The following is a 15,087-nucleotide window of genomic DNA, read 5'->3' as shown; positions in this document are numbered from 1 at the left end:
TCCAACCTCTCTGATTCTTGGCCTACAAAATGAGATAAAAAGCTCCTACCCTCCAAACTTGCTGTAAGATTATTTGTGAAAATTTTGTGATATAAGTTTAATAACTGATGTCATTATCATCATTATTATTATCTACATCAATATTATTCATCTTCTTTTGAGCCTGACAGAGTTCAAACACTCAAGCCACTACCACTTTCCTGTTTTGTTTCTTTTTTCTTTTTCTTTTCCTTTTTTTTTTTTTTTTTTTTTTTTGAGATGGAGTTTCAGTCTTGTTGCCCTGCCTGGAGTGCAATGGCATGATCTCAGCTCACCACAACCTCCATCTCCCAGGTTCAAGCAATTCTTCTGCCTCAGCCTCCCAAGTAGCTGGGATTACAGGCATGCGCCACCACATCCAGCTAATTTTGTATTTTTAGTAGAGACGGGATTTCTCCATGTTGGTCAGGCTGGTCTTGAACTCCCAACCTCAGGTGATCCGCCCATCTTGGCCTCCCAAAGTGCTGGGTTACAGGCGTGAGCCACTGCGCCCCACCTGTTTTGTTTCCTTTAATCTAACGGGACTAATTAATGAAGAAAATAAACTTCTATTTTGATACAGGAAAATTAAAGCAAAAGAATTGATAGTAATGGGGGATATCATACGCATCTTTGTAACAATATAGCAATGAAGGGAAAAATATTTTCCGTTTTACAGAGAAACAATTGCCCACTTATTTTGAGGAAAATAAAAAGATAACTATCAGATTATTAATGGGCTTTCCTTATACCAGCCAGAAGGAAAGTGAGATTGGTTCCTTTATTGATAAATGTATTCCAGTAATTTACTCAAGATCTTAGGTTTAACCATTATATGGTCCAATTATGTAGGTACCTGGAACAACCTCTAGCTCCAGGCAACCAATTCATTCACTGATGCATCACTGAGCATAAGAGTGCAACATAATGCACAACAATAGATGAATGGACAAGCAAAATGTCGTATACATATAATGGAATATTGGCCTTAAAAAGGAAGGAAATTCTGACATAGGCTATAACAATGGTTCCTAACATTTTTGGCACAAGGAATCTGTTTCACGGAAGACAAATTTTCCTCAGACAGCGAGGTGGGTAGGAGAGGAATGGTTTCAGGATGAAACTGTTTCACCTCGGACCATCAGGCATTAGTTAGAGTCTCATAAGGAGACATTCTACACATTCTAGATCCCTCGCATGCGCAGTTCACAGTAGAGTTTACTCTGATGATAATCGAATGCTCCTGATGATCTGATGGGAGGCAGAGCTCCAGTGATAATGCTCACCCACCATTCACCTCCTGCTGTGCAGCCCAGTTCCTAACAGGCCACAGACAGGTACTGGTCCAGGGCCAGTGATTGGGGACCCCTGTGCTACAACATGGACAGACTTTGAGAACAACTTTCTAGTAAAATAACCTGCCACAAAAAGATAAATACCGTATGATTACACTTATATGAAACAGTTAGAATAGTTAAAATCATAGAGACAGAAAGTAGAATAGGTGGTGGCAGCGGCTGCATGGAGGGAGGAATAGGAGGTTGTTGTTTAATGGGTACAGAATTTCAGTTTTATAAGATGAAAATAATTATTGAGAGAGGTGGTGGTAATGGTTGCAGAATGTTATGAATGTATTTAATACCACTGCACTGGCCATTTAAAAATGGTTAGGAAGTTAGCTAGTGTACCAGAGGTGCATAGCTGCTTGCTGTTAGAGCATGTAAACTCCATTAACACATGACAATTCCTTCAAATGCCCTTCAAATTCTACTGAAAGTTATGAAGAGTTCTACTCTGGGGGAGTACTAGTATCTTTATGGCATCAAAATAAATAAATAAATAGTCTTAATATAACAAGGTTTAAAAGAAATAAGCAAGGGTTAATCTGCACCTTATGAAAGCAAACCAAAAAAAAAGTAAAAAAACTTTGCTTCAATTTCTGTTTATACTTTCAAATATCCTCATGGATTACTCATTTTATTTCTTTTTTCCCCTCTGAAAATGAGATCAATAAAAAAGGATAAGAGTTGCTAAGTAGGGATATCACCTAATATGATTAAGTGGAGCCTCACTCTTGTCTCTTGACTTTCCATTATCTTCTTTGTCTTGCCCAAATAGATATAGCTACACCAAAATGGATGCTGTATGTAATAATAATGTAATATAGAAATAATGTTTTAGGTTGCGCCCAAGATGGCCGAATAGGAATAGCTCCAACCTCCAGCTCCAGTGTGAGTGACACAGAAAACAGGTGATTTCTGCATTTTCAACAGAGGTACCAGGTTCATCTCACTGGGGAGTGCCGGACAATCGGTGCTGGTCAGCTGGTGCAGCCTGACCAGCAAGAGCTGAAGCAGGGCGAGGCATCGCCTCACCTGGGAAGAGCAAGGGGGAAGGGAATCCCTTTTCCTAGCCAAAGGAAACTGAGACACACTACACCTGGAAAATCGGGTAACTCCCACCCTAATACTGCACTTTACCAAGGGTCTTAGCAAACGGCACACCAGGATATTATATCCCACACCTGGTCGGGAGGGTCCCACGCCCACAGAGCCTCCCTCATTGCTAGCACAGCAGTCTGAGATCTAACTGCAAGGCAGCAGCAAGGCTGGGGGAGGGGTGCCCGCCATTGCTGAGGCTTAAGTGAGTAAACAAAGCCACTGGGAAGCTTGAATTGGGCAGACCCCATCACAGCTCAAGGAGGCTGGCCTGCCTCTGTAGACTCCTCCTCTGGGGACAGGGCATAGCTAAACAAAAAGCAGCAGAAACCTCGGCAGAGTTAAATGCCCCTGTCTGATAGCTTTGAAGAGAGAAGTGGATCTCCCAGCATGAAGGTTGAGATCTGAGAACGGACAGACTGCCTGCTCAAGTGGGTCCCTGAACCCTGAGTAGCCTAACAGGGAGACATGCCCTACTAGGTGCAGACCGACACCTCACACCTCACACGGTGGGGTACACCCCTGAGACGAAGCTTCCAGAGCAAGAGTCAGACAGCAACACTTGCTGTTCAGCAATATTCTATCTTCTGCAGCCTCCGCTGCTGATACTCAGGCAAACAGGGTCTGGAGTGGACTTCAAGCAAACTCCAACAGACCTACAGCTGAGGGTCCTGACTGTTAGAAGGAAAACTAACAAATAGAAAGGACACCCACACCAAAACCCCATCAGTACGTCACCATCATCAAAGACCAAAGGCAGATAAAACCACAAAGATGGGGAAAAAGCAGTGCAGAAAAGCTGGAAATTCAAAAAATCAGAATGCATCTCCCCCTCCAAAGGAACGCAGCTCATCGCCAGCAACAGAACAAAGCTGGGCAGAGAATGACTTTGACAAGTTGAGAGAAGAAGGATTCAGTCGATCAAACTTCTCAGAGCTAAAGGAGGAGCTACATAACCAGCACAAAGAAACTAAAAACCTTGAAAAAAGAATGGATGAAAGGATAACTAGAATAATCAATGCAGAGAAGACCTTAAAAGAACTGATAGAAATGAAAACCACAACACGAGAACTACGTGACAAATGCACAAGCTTAAGTAACTGATTCAATCAACTGGAAGAAAAAGTATCAGCGATTGAAGATCAAATGAATGAAATGAAGTGAGAAGAGAAGTGTGGAGAAAAAAGAGTAAAAAGAAATGAACAAAGCCTCCAAGAAGTAGGGGATTATGTGAAAACACCAAATCTACATCTGATTGGTATGCCTGAAAGGGACAGGGAAAATGGAACCAAGTTGGAAAACACTCTGCAGGATATTATCCAGGAGAACTTCCCCAACCTAGTAAGGCAGGTCAACATTCAAATTCAGGAAATACAGAGAACGCCACAAAGATACTCCTCGAGAAGAGCAACTCCAAGACACATAATTGTCAGATTCACCAAAGTTGAAATGAAGGAAAAAATGTTAAGGGCAGCCAGAGAGAAAGGTCGAGTTACCAACAAAGGGAAGACTGTCAGACTAACAGCGGATCTCTTGGCAGAAACTCTACAAGCCAGAAGAGAGTAGGGGCCAATATTCAACATTCTTAAAGCAAAGAATTTTCAACCCAGAATTGAACATCCAGCCAAACTAAGCTTCATAAGTGAAGGAGAAATAAAATCCTTTACAGACAAGCAAATCCTGAGAGACTTTGTCACCACCAGGCCTGCCCTACAAGAGCTCCTGAAGGAAGCACTAAACATGGAAAGGAACAACCAATACCAGCCACTGCAAAAACAAGCTAAATTGTAAAGACCATCAATGCTAGCAAGAAACGGCATCAACTAACAAGCAAAATAACCAGCTAACATGGTAATGACAGGATCAAATTCATGCATAACATTATTAACCTTAAATGTAAATGGACTAAATGGTCCAATTAAAAGATACAGATTGGCAAACTGGATAAAGAGTCAAGACCCATCAGTTTGCTGTATTCAGGAGACCCATCTCACATGCAGTGACAATCATAGGTTTAAAATAAAGGGATGGAGGAAGATCTACCATGCAAATGGAAAACAAAAAAAAAGCAGGGGTTGCAATCCTAGTCTCTGATAAAACAGACTTTAAACCATCAAAGATCAAAAGAAACAAAGAAGGCCATTACATAATGGTAAAGGGATCAATTCAACAGGAAGAGCTAACCATCCTAATATATATGCCCCCAATACAGGAGCACCTAGATTCATAAAGCAAGTCCTTAGAGACTTACAAAGAGACTTAGACTCCCATACATTAATAATGGGAGACTTCAACACCCCACTGTCAACATTAGACAGATCAACGAGACAGAAAGTTAACAAGGATATCCAGGAATTGAACTCAACTCGGCACCAAGTGGACCTAATAGACATCTACAGAACTCTCCACCCCAAATCAACAGAATATACATTCTTCTCAGCACCACATTGCACTTATTCCAAAATTGACCACATAGTTGGAAGTAAAGCACTCCTCAGCAAATGTACAAGATTAGAAATTATAACAAACTGTCTCTCAGATGACAGTGCAATCAAACTAGAACTCAGGATTAAGAAACTCACTCAAAACTGCTCAGTTACATGGAAACTGAACAATCTGCTCCTGAATGACTACTGGGTACATAACAAAATGAAGGCAGAAACAAAGATGTTCTTGGAAACCAATGAGAACAAAGATACAACACACCAGAATCTCTGGGACACATTTAAAGCAGTGTGTAGAGGGAAATTTATAGCACTAAATGCCCACAAGAGAAAGCAGGAAAGATCTAAAATTGACACTCTAACATCACAATTGAAAGAACTAGAGAAGCAAAAGCAAACACATTCAAAAGCCAGTAGAAGGCAAGGAATAACTAAGAGCAGAGCAGAACTGAAAGAGATAGAGACACAAAAAACCCTCCAAAAAATCAATGAATCCAGGAGCTGGTTTTTTGAAAAGATCAACAAAATTAATAGACTGCTAACAAGACTAATAAAGAAGAAAAGAGAGAAGAATCAAATAGACACAATAAAAAATGATAAAGGGGATATCACCACCGACCCCACAGGAATACAAACTACCATCAGAGAATACTATAAACACCTCTATGCAAATAAACTAGAAAACCGAGAAGAAATGGATAAATTAGTGGACACTTACACTCTCCCAAGACTAAACCAGGAAGAAGTTGAATCCCTGAATAGAACAATAGCAGGCTCTGAAATTGAGGCAATAATTAATAGCCTACCAACCAAAAAAAGTCCAGGACCAGACGGAGTCACAGCTGAATTCTACCAGAGGTACAAGGAGGAGTTGGTACCATTCCTTCTGAAACTATTCCAATCGATAGAAAAAGAGGGAATCCTCCCTAACTCATTTTATGAGGCCAATATCATCCTGATACCAAAGCCTAACAGAGACACAACAAAAATAGAGAATTTTAGACCAATATCCCTGATGAACATCAATGCAAAAATCCTCAATAAAATACTGGCAAACCGAATCCAGCAGCACATCAAAACACTTATCCACCATGATCAAGTGGGCTTCATCCCTGGGATGCAAGGCTGGTTCAACATATGCAAATCAATAAATGTAATCCAGCCTATAAACAGAACCAAAGACAAAAACCACATGATTATCTCAATAGATGCAGACAGGGCCTTTGACAAAATTCAACAGCCCTTCATGCTAAAAACTCTCAATAAATTCGATATTGATGGAACGTATCTCAAAACAATAAGAGCTACTTATGACAAACCCACAGCCAATATCATGCTGAATGGGCAAAAACTGGAAGCATTCCCCTTGAAAACTGGCACAAGACAGGGATGCCCTCTCTCACCGCTCCTATTCAACATAGTGTTGGAGGTTCTGGCTAGGGCAATCAGGCAAGAGAAAGAAATAAAGGGTGTTCAGTTAGGAAAAGAAGAAGTCAAATGGTCCCTGTTTGCAGATAACATGACTGTATATTTAGTAAACCCCATTGTCTCAGCCCCAAATCTCTTTAAGCTGATAAGCAACTTCAGCAAAATCTCAGGATACAAAATCAATGTGCAAAAGTCACAAGCATTCTTATACACCAGTAACAGACAAACACAGAGTCAAATCATGAGTGAACTCCCATTCACAATAGCTTCAAAGAGAATAAAATACCTAGGAATCCAACTTACAAGAGACGTAAAGGACCTCTTCAAGGAGAACGACAAACCACTGCTCAGTGAAATCAAAGAGGACACAAATAAATGGAAGAACATACCATGCTGATGGATAGGAAGAATCAATATTGTGAAAATGGCCAAACTGCCCAAGGTAATTTATAGATTCAATGCCATCCCCATTAAGCTACCAATGACTTCCTTCAAAGAATTGGAAAAAACTGCTTTAAAGTTAATATGGAACCAAAGAAGACCCCACATTGCCAAGACAATCCTAAGCCAAAAGAACAAAGCTGGAGGCATCATGTTACCTGACTTCAAACTATACTACAAGGCTACAGTAACCAAAACAGCATGGTACTGGTACAAAAACAGAGAGATAGGGCAATGGAACAGAACCAAGCCCTAAGAAATAATACCACACATCTATAGCCATCTGATCGTTGACAAACCTGACAAAAACAAGAAATGGGGAAAGGATTCCCTATTTAATAAATGGTGCTGGGAAAATTGGCTAACCATAAGTAGAAAGCTGGAACTGGATCGTTTCCTTACTCCTTATACAAAAATTAATTCAAGATGGATTAGAGACTTAAATGTTAGACCTACAACCATAAAAACCCTAGAAGAAAACCTAGGCAATACCATTCAGGACATGGGCATGGGCAAGGACTTCATGTCTAAAACACCAAAAGCAACGGCAGCAAAAGCCAAAATCGACAAATGGGATCTCATTAAACTAAAGAGCTTCTGCACAGTAAAAAGAAACTACCATCAGAGTGAACAGGCAACCTACAGAATGGGAGAACATTTTTGCAATCTACTCATCTGACAAAGGGCTAATATCCAGAACCTATAAAGAACTCAATCAAATTTACAAGAAAAAAACAAACAACCCCATCAAAAAGTGGGCAAAGGATATGAACAGACATTTCTCAAAAGAAGACATTCATACAGCCAACAGACACATGAAAAAATGCTCATCATCACTGGCCATCAGAGAAATGCAAATCAAAACTACAATGAGATACCATCTCACACCAGTTAGAATGGCGATCATTAAAAAGTCAGGAAACAACAGGTGCTGGAGAGGATGTGGAGAAATAGAACACTTTTACACTGTTGGTGGGACTCTAAACTAGTTCAACCATTGTGGAAAACAGTGTGACGATTCCTTAAGGATCTAGAACTAGAAATACCATTTGACCTAGCCATCCTATTACTGGGTATATACCCAAAGGATTATAAGTCATGCTGCTAAAAAGACACATGCACATGTATGTTTATTGCAACAAAGACTTGGAATCAACCCAAATGTCCATCAGTGACAGACTGGATTAGGAAAATGTGGCACATATACACCATGGAATACTATGTAGCCATAAAAAAGGATGAGTTCGTGTCCTTTGTAGGGACATGGATGCAGCTGGAATCCATCATTCTCAGCAAACTATCGTAAGAACAGAAAACCAAATACCACATTTTCTCACTCATAGGTGGGAATTGAACAATGAGATCACCTGGACGCAGGAAGGGGAGCATCACACACAGGTTCCTATTGTGGGGAGGGGGTAGGGGTGAGGGATAGCATTAGGAGATATACCTAATGTAAACGACGAGTTAATGGGTGCAGCACACCAACATGGCACATGTATACATATGTAACAAATCTGCACGTTGTGCACATGTACCCTAGAACTTAAAAAAAAAAAAATACTGTTTTTAAAAGACTGCTTTAGAATAAATGATGCAGAAAATCTTTTGTTACACTGGTCTTATTGCTACTCCTCAGCTCTCTAGTGGTAGACGGGGATAGGCTTGTTAAGGGCAAAACTCTTGCCTATTCTGATAAATCTCTTATTTTTGTTAGTGCTAATGGGGACATCAACATTAAGTTCCTTAATGGAATGCTGTTTTTCCAAATTTTAGAATAAACTACTGACTGTCATTATGGATCATTATTAACATGATCTTTATTCTAATATTACATTTTACAGTGTTTCAAAACTCTTGCCTATTCTGATAAATCTCTTATTTTTGTTAGTGCTAATGGGGACATCAACATTAAGTTCCTTAATGGAATGCTGTTTTTCCAAATTTTAGAATAAACTACTGACTGTCATTATGGATCATTATTAACATGATCTTTATTCTAATATTACATTTTACAGTGTTTCAAGGTTAGGGTCTTTCCCCAGTGAAGGACTTCAGTCTAAGCGTGTGCATACATGTTAAACAAGAATCAGTGAGTTGGGGAATGTCAGTCTTGCATAGTTTCTTAAGAACTCAAAAAAAATGTGGTAAGTAAAAATAAAGGGGAAGCAGGAAGGAAGGAAAGAAAGAAGAAGCAGGCCTCATTTTTGCCCTTTACACCTTGTAAAAGAGGGGTTATGTTATTTTTAGATTTAAGAGGATCTTTCCAAAGCATCCCAAGGGTACTCAGTAATGATGCTTGGGTTTCTCTGATTGCTGGTAAGTTATGGAGTAGGTGCATGGTTCACTGAAAGGAAGGGAAGAAGGATAGCATCCCAGTGACAAAATGGAAGAAATGTCAATGGCCAGAAGAGAAGTTACTAAAAGATGGCATTTAGGAAAGGCAGAATGGGGTTTGGGGTTCAGCAGGAACCATATGATGAGTACTTCGTAAATGGCATTTCATTTAATTTTCAGAAGAACCTTATGAAGTCAATATTATTCCTACTTTATCATTGGGAAAACCAAGTATACAGATACTAGCTAATGGTCTCAGACTACAGAACTGATTAGTAGAAAGAGCTAGGACTTGAATCCAGAGCTGTTTTTCTTCAAAGTCCGTATTCTCTTTACCATGGTCGGGTTTGGAAGCTTTAGAAAAACTCACATTTTATCCTTGAATTTTAATCTGCTAAATCTAAGACCACTCTCAGCCAATGCATACAAGATTGCGTACCTGACTATGGGTCATTTTAAGTGGATTCTCCCGTCAACTCCTTTCTTCTTCCTGATATTGTAGATTCCAGAGACATCCCAAAAAAGCCTAAACACAGTTTTACAAAGTGGACCCATTCCTTTCCAAATAATATCTGTCTCTAAACATCTCAGGTTACCTAAGGGCATACATACTAGTGATGATTACTTTGGAAAATTTTCTACTCCAGCAGTGTGTTTTTCAGTTATGCAATAGAAACTTTATGATACTGATGATGAAACACCTGGTTCAAAATGTTCAGTTGATACAGTTATCATTACTTTATGTTCTTACACTATTATAGTGTTAACAATTCTGCCTGGTTCTTCAAATTTCATTCACCTCTGCACAAACTGTAGTGCTAGCTAATTATTATCTCACAAGTTCCAATAATCAGAGCAAAAGAAGATTCCAGCTCATGGGCAAAAAAAAATCAATTGAGGTGCTTTCTAAACTTTTTATTATCTTCCTTACCTGTGGTTATATGCCATCTTTCTTTCCTAATGTCATCTGTATCTTCTCTGATTCTTGATCTTTTCTAGATTTATTTCTTGATCTTTCCAGAGAACACATTTTTTTCTTTTATTGATCAAGTCTCCTTTTTCATTTTTGTTTTTGCTTTTTCAGTTTCCTACTTTATTATTTTCTGCTGTTAGCTTTATTAGTTAACATAATTATTTCATAATTTTTTTCTAAATCTCTTTGTACATTGTTTTGCAATAAAGACATTTAGTGTATAATTTCATAGAATATTTGGCTTTTCTATATTCTCTCTATTTTATTATGTAGGATTTTTGTTTTTCTTCTGTTCCTAAAGAGTTTGTAATTTTCCCATTTGTGCTTTTTTATACAGATTCAAAGCATCTTTAAATTTCCATAGTATATCAATCAGGATAAATGTTTGTTGTTAATCTTATCCTTATTGTATTTTGATGGATGATGTGGTCTGTATGATTTCTGCCTTTTAAAATGTGTTGACCTAAGCCTGGGCAACAAAATGAGACCCCATCTCTACAAGGAATTTAGAAAATAGCTGGGTATGGTGGCACGTGCCTGTAGTCTCACCTACACAGGAGGCTGAGGTGGGAGGATCACTTGAGCTCAGGAGGCTGAGATTGTAGTGAACTGTGACCATGCCTCTGCACTCCAATCTGGGCGACAGAGTGAGCCAGGTCTCCAATATAAAAATAAAAATAAAAGTGTTGACCTATAGTTTGTGATCTAGTTAAGTTTCGAGAATATTCTATAGCTGTATGGAAAACATGGAATATTTATTCTCCATTTGGAGTTGCTAAGATATTCATAAAGGTGTTCCTGTGTGTGGTTATAATACGTGTGTGTTATTTCAGATTATTTTTAATGGTCTGAATACATCTGCCAGCTGTACCAGTTTCCCCCAACCTCCAGTTGGAGTAGTTGCAAGGTCTCACATCCATTTCACAAACCTTTGCCAACAAGGTCTATTTCTATATTTCCACAAATGTGCAATCACAGTGTGGAGGGTGGAGTGTCACAACCAAGGGAGGGAAAATAGATAATGAAAAATAAGATTTACCAGTGTAAATAGAATTGGCGTCACTACAGATGGACTTGGTAGCCCCGGCAAAGTCGTTTCTTAGGGTTTCTATTTCCTGATCTACATGCCCTGAGTGGTCATATCTACCCTGCCAGCATTGCAAGGTGTGTCGGGAGAAGCCAAGAGATAAGGAATGTGATAAAGAAATAAATAACACTAACAGTGGTTGCTGCTATTTAGACACGGGAGCAGAAGGAAATGATAACTATGTAAAATGGCTAACAGGGACTCCAAGCAGGTGCTCTGTTTCTATTGGTTCCCTTCCCTGCCCCCATCTACCTTTAGCTTCCTCTGGGGACATCCTCCCTCCTGCATGGAGATACCACCGCCCAATAACGTTTGAGCCTCCCTCTTGGTAGCCCTGGCAGTCTGGAATCCGCTGAAAGCGCGTTGAGGATGAGCAGAGACCTGCCAGCAGCCAAAATTCGCGCTTTAGCACCATCAGCCCTGGCCGAGCATGTGCAGTGTCTCCTCCTTCGGCAGTGGGGGCTGATGGGCAGATACTGCCCAAATGCTCATTCATCAGAAGAGGCTTTCGCTCCCGGTCTCCCCTGGGCCTCGAGCAGAAAGCGTCTCCGCCACGGAGATACAGAGCTGGGAGCCTTCAAGGTCCTCCGCCACTCTCAGCAAGCCCTGCTCTCGATGGAGAGGAGATCGCTGGGTGATGGATGTGGGCTTCCAGGGAAGGTGCTCGCGCTGGTTCCGAGCCCTCCGGGGAAGATATTCGAGCGCGGAGCGTAAGCGCAGGGCACGCCAGCCCGGGGGCCGCGGAAGCAGGCGCTGCGCGTCTCTGCACCACCGGGCCGCCTCCCAGCCCTCTTTCCCCAGTTTGCCCTGCTGCCGCAGTCCGGGCCCAGATTAATTATCTGCACTTGTGAGTGGGCACACACACAAGTTCTCCGGAAACGATCCTTTCATCTGTTTCCCCGGCGGAGTCCACCTTTTTAAAGATTAACCTCCCAGCTACCGCGGGCAAGGGGGCAGGATGCGAGTGAGGCGGGGAGGGGCGTTTCACACGTTCAGAGGCACCAAAATTAGCTGCCAGTGCTAAAAGGCTTTGTTTTCTTCGGTTTTTGACAAACAAATGAGGTGGGATGCTTGCTTGGCCGCCCGCTGCCCCAGCCCGAGCCCTTGGCTCACTTAGCAGCCTGATGCCGACTTTCAGACGCAGTCCTGTTCTGCTTACACCAGGGCTTCTTCGCCCCCTTGCCGAAGTCTGCAGCCCGGTGGATGCTGGGCGCGGGCTTTCCCTGGGCGCTTTAACGCGGCTTAGGCTAAAGCCCCAGAGCTCCCACCTTCTCACCTCCTGTTTATCGGCCCGCCCCTCTACCACAGCCAAAGGACGTGCCCCTTCAGTAGTGTCGGGGATCCCAGCCCCAGCGCGGGGGAGGGCGCCTCCCTATCCCCTCCTCCCCGTCGCCGCCTCGGCTCGGGGTTTTACTGCAGCAGCCGGAGGTGACAGCGACGCCTCAGCCGCCTCTGCTGCTCTCGGAGCCCCTGCTTCCCCTGCACTGGGAAAGCGCCCCCTCCCGAGAGGCTTGTCTCTGGAGAAGTGCGAACGAGCTGCAGAAAACCAAATTTTAAAATGTAGAAGTCGTTGAGCTGCATTCCTCCAAGGACCAGTCTGATCGCCCAGGACTGAGAGTGGCAGCGTTTGAGAAGTTGGGACCATAGAGCAAGGGGGGGAGGGGAGTGTTGCAGCAGGCATTCTCTTCTGGAAGGAGTCGCTGGGAGCAGTGCGGTTGGACACAAGTTTGCGTAGGAGTGTTTTCCTTTTGTCAATAATTAATCACCGGAATTAGCCGGGTAGAATTTGAGTTTTAGCAATAGTCCTGAGGGCGGGGCCGAACACCTAACTCCGGGAGGCTCCCAGGCGCCCGGCACAGTGGGAAGCTCGCAGCAGCTGGGGAGGAGCCAAAGCCTCGGCGCTCACCTAAGCCGCAGGGAGATACACCCAACTAGGAGGTAAGCATCTTCCAAAATACCTACTTGAACTGTTAAGTAGCTTTAGTAGGATAGAATTCCTGTCTCTATAGGAGAAAAAATTAATACTGAGCTTTAATGCAATTTATCAGTTTATTATTTAACTGCATTACAATTTTCAGAATTGATGGATTTTTCCATTTACCTTTCACTATGTGGGAAACTAAGATGTTTCACTCAATAGAAGCCAAACTTTAACACTGAAACTTTCCAAACTAAAAGAAGAGAAAATTACTTTGCTATTTTCACTATTTACCTTTGTGTAGTCCATTAACTACTCAGGAAAATATCATTGGGATGTGCTTGGTTTCCTTCTTAAATATTCATCTTTACCTGGTTCCATGCTCTTATACAATCCCTCTCTGCCCATAAGCTACTTAAACTACTGTACTTTAGGCAATAGTACACACAAGTCACCTGCCAAAAAGTGAAGAATTTCCAACAAGGAATACATTTTAACATTCTCTTGTAAGTATTAAGCGGTATGTATTTTCTCAAAGATACTTAAGTGATCCTTTATAAGTAACCAAACTTCTTCACCAAAAGACAGCCAGCTAGAGTTAGCTGAATAGTTACCTTTGCCGTGGGGATGGTGAAGGTGGGGAAATGTTTAGAGAAGTGTTTTAAATATGAGTTGGACTCCAGATTTGTTTCAACTAAAGTGACATTCAGCTGGTTGGCAATTCACATATGAGCCCAGTGCATAATCAGATAAGGAGTTTGAAGAATTGTTAAAAGTAAGACTTAGCCCCCAAAGTCCAAATAACTGCATCAGGGGAGTTGGGAAAGTTGGTTTTCAAAAATAGTTTGTGGTGCAGTACTTATTTTGAATTAGACAAAAATTAGAAAATACATGGTCATTTTTGCTAGTGAAATTTTAAAATGTATACACAAAAATGTTGAATTTTTAATAACTTGATTTCCACATCTGAATTATTCCTATGCTGTTTAAAACAGGTCATTTTGGTGACTTTTTCAATGACTGTGATGGCTTTATACACAGATAACTAGACCAAAACCAACAAGCTGTAGTATGAAATGCACTGTCACTCTCGTTATTCAGATTTTTTTTACAACTGTTTAATGGCAATAAGTTAAAAATTATTTGTCAAAACATGGACATTCTAGAATTTGACTAGATTTGAAGTTGAAAGTCAATTTGAAGTTGAAAGTCAACCAGTCCTCAACTCTCATTGGTTTTCTTAATTCACTGTAAATTTGCAAATACTTTATAAAAACTACCCTTTGTAATTATACAGCAATTCTATCTCTACTATGCTAATTATAAAGAGAGTTTTACCACTATTTTACCACCAAGTATAAAAGAAACAAAAGATTCATTTCATAAAAAATGATCCAAACGGGACTCACTTCCAGAATGGTGATGTGAAGAGCTTTTCAAATCCACTCCCTAAAAACAACAATAACTAGTGAAAATTATAGATAAATAACCATTTAAAGTTCCTGGAAATTGTCCTGAGAACATATAGCATGAAGAAAATATATATTCAAGACAATCTCTTATATTTCAGTAAGAACTGCAAACAATTGTGACGCTTGAACCACAATATGTATCCCCGCCCTCTCCCATTGAGTGTGATGATGTTCCACTATGGATGGGTGCAGCCAATAACACAGGGCCCCCTCTCAACCTAGACTCTTGTCTACAGTATACCCTGAGAGAAGGAGACTACCAGCATTACTCATCATCCCCAGCTTTGAGTTTCAGAGCTCTACTCTAGATGAGAGCAACTGAGAGGTCTGAGACTCTCTTCCTCCAACCATCCTCCACTCTTAAGGCAGAGAATGAAGAACTCAACAACAAAAACACAAATAATCCATTTTAAAAGGGACAAAAAATTTGAATAGACATTTCTCCAAAGAGCAGGTACAAACAGCCAATTTACACATGAGAAGGTGTTTACTAGCCATTAGTGGTTAGGGAAATGAAAATCAAATCAAAAC

General features: G+C 41.0%; 1 protein-coding gene and 1 long non-coding RNA gene across 8 annotated transcripts in view; one reads left to right on the top strand and one right to left on the bottom strand.

Annotated features, from left to right (window-relative positions):
- Positions 1 to 12,502, bottom strand: part of LOC114676292 (uncharacterized) — a 40,111-nt gene extending 27,609 nt beyond the window's left edge. The window contains exon 1 of the long non-coding RNA XR_013413626.1: positions 12,443 to 12,502. This is a non-coding gene — a long non-coding RNA (uncharacterized LOC114676292). The remainder of the gene's footprint in view (positions 1 to 12,442) is intronic.
- Positions 12,503 to 12,573: 71 nt separating this feature from the next.
- SPTSSB (serine palmitoyltransferase small subunit B) overlaps positions 12,574 to 15,087 on the top strand; it is a 33,446-nt gene continuing 30,932 nt past the window's right edge. For all 7 annotated transcript variants that reach the window (XM_015131690.3, XM_015131689.3, XM_077989843.1 and 4 more), the window contains exon 1: positions 12,574 to 13,104. The gene's annotated coding sequence lies outside the window, so the exon portion shown is untranslated. The remainder of the gene's footprint in view (positions 13,105 to 15,087) is intronic.

Source organism: Macaca mulatta, chromosome 2 (genome assembly GCF_049350105.2).
Source record: "Macaca mulatta isolate MMU2019108-1 chromosome 2, T2T-MMU8v2.0, whole genome shotgun sequence".
Classification (NCBI taxonomy): domain Eukaryota; kingdom Metazoa; phylum Chordata; class Mammalia; order Primates; family Cercopithecidae; genus Macaca; species Macaca mulatta.
The sequence above is the reverse complement of the archived record's forward strand: the minus strand, read 5'-3'. Positions and strand labels throughout refer to the sequence as shown.